Source organism: Bos javanicus, chromosome 11 (assembly GCF_032452875.1).
Source record: "Bos javanicus breed banteng chromosome 11, ARS-OSU_banteng_1.0, whole genome shotgun sequence".
Classification (NCBI taxonomy): domain Eukaryota; kingdom Metazoa; phylum Chordata; class Mammalia; order Artiodactyla; family Bovidae; genus Bos; species Bos javanicus.
Window position 1 is genome coordinate 39,383,154 of NC_083878.1, and position 4,312 is coordinate 39,387,465.

The 4,312-nt window shown below is 36.3% G+C and overlaps 1 long non-coding RNA gene across 1 annotated transcript; it reads left to right on the forward strand.

Annotated features, from left to right (window-relative positions):
* The first annotated feature begins 464 nt into the window (after positions 1-464).
* LOC133256523 (uncharacterized) lies at positions 465-2,434 on the forward strand. Its single transcript, XR_009739239.1, has 2 exons — positions 465-947; positions 2,205-2,434. It is a non-coding gene; the product is annotated as an uncharacterized LOC133256523 (long non-coding RNA).
* Positions 2,435-4,312: the final 1,878 nt, after the last annotated feature.

A 4,312-nucleotide genomic window follows, 5' to 3' on the forward strand; every position in this document is an offset into this window, starting at 1 on the left:
GATTTAATGGTATACAAGGGTCATTGTGTATAGGACCATCTACTAAAAAAGCATTTGATTTACTCATTGCTGTTAGCTTTTGCATTAACAAGACATTTTGATTTTAAAAGTCAATCCAGCTGCAGCAGTAAAGTCAATAAGAATCATGGCTTTACAGAGATAAGGAGTCCAGCAATGAGTTCTTAATAATACCAAATGCTTCCACATAGATCTTTGAGAAATATATGCATACCCTGCCTTCCATGAAACAATGAGATAATTCTTTAAAGAAGTAGACATGATTAGAAAATAAATTTCACATGAGGAAAGAATTATTCACATCTACCTAAAGAGTTAAGTCAAGGCTAAAGGAGGCTGGGATCAAAGCCAAGGATAATAGATGTTACCCCACCCCTGCCTCCATTTTCAGGAAATAATGCTTCTACAATGGGTCAGCTCTCCATTTCACTCAACTGCAAAACAGTGAGTGAGGCACCATTCCTGTGTGGCCAGATAAGACCATATACTTTACCCTGTGTTCTTCTGATTTCCATCAGTAGAGTACAACAAAGCTCTCTTCCCTTTAAACTCCTCATTCCTCTCCATCCTCAGTCTTATTCTGAAGAGCTTTTATGACATCATGGTGAGCACAAGTTACCCTATCAGATTTATCTCTGTAATAAGAGAAACATTTCCTTCTTTTCAAGGCCTTGTTATGCCTTTTCTACATGTTGAAGAATGTGAACAACTGGAGAATTCGACTTGGTGATACAGAGTCACCATATGAAACACATGAAACTCAGTTTTTTCAGATTAAGCACAAGTGTAATATAAAGTAGAACTTTTGGGAGAGGAATAGGAAACAGTCCATGGGAGAGAATCTATCATGGCCCACAGCACCAACCTCTGGACGCCAGGAAATTTGTGACTCTACTGGAAAGATTTGGTTCTTACTGGTGATGGACCATGTACTATTCTTTTCCATATTTTAATCAGAATGCTAGATTGCATGAGCATGACTCATATTGATCACAGAAGTTCCTACATCTTTTCAGATGTGAAAGGCAGTTAGAGGCTAAATTGATACCCTAGCAATTGCTTATAAACAACTTATAGTCTTTGTTTTCTTCCTCCTTTCATTTCTGTTTCTTCAAGATTCAGAATAATTGGTTTTATGTACTGTAAAGGAGCCATTGCTCCATGAGAGCACACAAAGAAATCTGAGTAATTTAAGCAGATTTCCTGTTATTTTCAGCAAATGGGTGTTGGGGGGCCAGCTATTTCATTTTGGAAATTTCTTTTTTGGGGTAATAATTATATTTAAAATTCTGACTACAAAAATACACATGGACACTATAATTTGAAAACTACAGAAAAAACTAGAGAAGAAAATGAAAATACCTCATAATCCTATCATTCAATATTTTTATGCTTTGGTAACACATAAACACATATAACATACATTTATAAAATTAGTATTAATGTGTCTATAATATCTTAACTCCTTCAGTTTTTCACTAAATATTATATCATAATTATTATTTTATTTTTCTTAAATTTTATTTTATGATTTATAGTGTTTCATTTGTATGCACTGTTATCCACTGAACTAGGCACTTAATACAGAAAATTTTTATTTTTATTATAAATGACACTGCAGAAAGGCATCATTCATTTTACTTACATTAAACCAACACCACTTATACTTCTTAAAGTGTTGTTACCAAGTTACCAAAAGCTAGAGTGCTGCCATTGCCATCTTCCTGCAACAACACATGAGGGGAACAACTGTACAGGGAGAATATCAAATAGTTCCTTCTGGAATTGGAGATGCTATTATGCAGGTTGGGAAGAGGAACAACTTCACAGGCACTGTTTTGCAGAGTGATAGTTAATAATCAGATTTTGGGAAAGTGCCCAGCTGCTGTGGTGGATAGCTGAATAGCAGCATAGTCAATTCTGAATAATTTTTATAATGAAGGCAAACTTCGAGCAAGATAGGAAAGATGTCAGATGAGTAATCCAAACAGCAATCCAATATAAATAAAAAAAAATCATTGATATTTGAGGCTAGATATGCTTTCTTTAGACCATAGGAAAAATTTCCAAAATTCAGTCTTTAATAATGCAAATTAATATTGCTTGTACTCACACAATCCTGGACACTGCTATGGAAAATTAACCAATACAAGGAAGTCTTCTCAGGATTAAATTTATGCTTCCAGGTAAATATGCATCAAGAATCATCAGTATGCAGAGAGCCTAGAGCCACTGTTGCAATGTTGATAAATAGCCATAACACATTTTAACTGAGGCTATGGAAAGAAAATTATGTTCTAACAAGAAGATTCTAAGAAAGAAGCCAGCATTGAAGATAATGATAACAAAAGAAGGTAAAAGTGCTATCTCCAAAGCATACTGAACATGAGAGTTTGTTTAAATCATTTAAAATCCAGATTGTTTTATGACTGATATGTTTCTCCAAAATATGTAAATTGTTTGTTAGATGTGTGGAGTATTTTTCCCTTTTAACTAAGTTGAAAACTCCGGCATACTACACATACTGGATTTCAACTTCTACTCAACATAAAAGTTACTACAAGGCAAAGTGTGGCATTAAGTGTTTTCACTGTATGTTCAGTTCAGTTCAGTTCAGTTGCTCAGTCACGTCCGACTCTCTGCGACTCCATAAATTGCAGCACACCAGGCCTCCCTGTCCATCACCAACTCCCAGAGTTCACTTAGATTCACGTCCATCGAGTCAGTGATGCCATCCAGCCATCTCATCCTCTGTCGTCCCCTTCTCCTCCTGCCCCCAATCCCTCTCAGAATCAGGGTCTTTTCCAATGAATCAACTCTTTGCATCAGGTGGCCAAAGTATTGGAGTTTCAGCTTTAGCATCATTCCTTTCAAAGAACACCCAGGACTGATCTCCTTTAAATGGACTGGTTGGTTCTCCTTGCAGTCCAAGGGACTCTCAAGAGTCTTCTCCAACACCACAGTTCAAAAGCATCAATTCTTCGGCGCTCAGCTTTCTTCATAGTCCAACTCTCACATCCATACATGACCACTGGAAAAACCATAGCCTTAGCGTACTAATAATTTCACCTTGACCTGCTAAAAGCACAACAGTCCCATTCCTCACTTCAAATCCAAAGGAATCCTGAGTCCCTGTCCAAAAAGTAGCCAAACTCATGTGCTTCTAGGCACCCTTTTCCTTTCTCTCTGAGTGCTCCAGTTGTTTGTCCACCTTCTTCCTTTTCTAGTTACTCCCATTTGTGATTTCTTTTCCTCAACTGATAAATGTAAACTGGTAAACTGACAAATGTTTAACCAGAGACTCTTTGGAAAAAAACATGCATATACACATATGTGTACATAAAACCCTTTACCATTTTAAGAGGTTTTTAGTACACAATTAAAAAAATAATAAAAAATACAATACACAATTAATTCCACATACCCACTCCTTGCTCACTCAATGTTTTGGTTGATTTTTGCCACTTTTAGTGTTCAGAAACAATCTATAATTGCAGTTGACAAACAAGTGTAGTTCTGACCTAAATAGTGGATGATATTTTCATTTACATTAATGAGTTACATGAACGTGAAACATAGAAGACATTATGTCAGAATGGCACTCATTCCTCAATGATGCTAGTGGTTTTCTTGCTAACTGGGATAATAGTTTTCAAATATTGGAATATTTTCCAAATTTTCTGTATTTCTCACAATGTAACTGATACAGATACAATACACTTTTAATTTAAATGAATTATGAACTTTTCAACATTCTCTTAAGTTTACACTAAAGATCAGCAAACTTTGGCTGACGGGCTGTATATGGGCAACCTCCTGCTTTGGTAAATGGTTTTATTGATACAAAGGTAAAGAAAAAGTTTGCCAACTTCTAGAGAGACAGTAAAACAATAAAAAGAGCCTTAGAGTGTTATATTTGCTGATTTCTCTGGTATGAAAATTCCCTCCATGGCAAAATTTAAGCTACAAACCTGACTATGGAATTGGGAGAAAGTACACAGTAACACATGGCTTCCCTGGTGGCTCAGCATTAAAGAATCTGTCTGCCAAAGAATGAGATGTGAGTTCAGTTCCTGCATAGGAAGATCCCTCGGAGAAGTAAATGGCAACCCACTCCAGTATTCTTTTCCTGGGAAATTCCATGAACAGAGGAGCCTGGCAGGTTACAGTCCATGGGGCTGCAAGAGTCAGACTGGACTTAGGGACAAAACACCACCACCACAATAGCATACTCTTGTGTACTATTTCCACCAGGTAAAAACAATGGATATAAATAACTTTGATCAAATAGAAT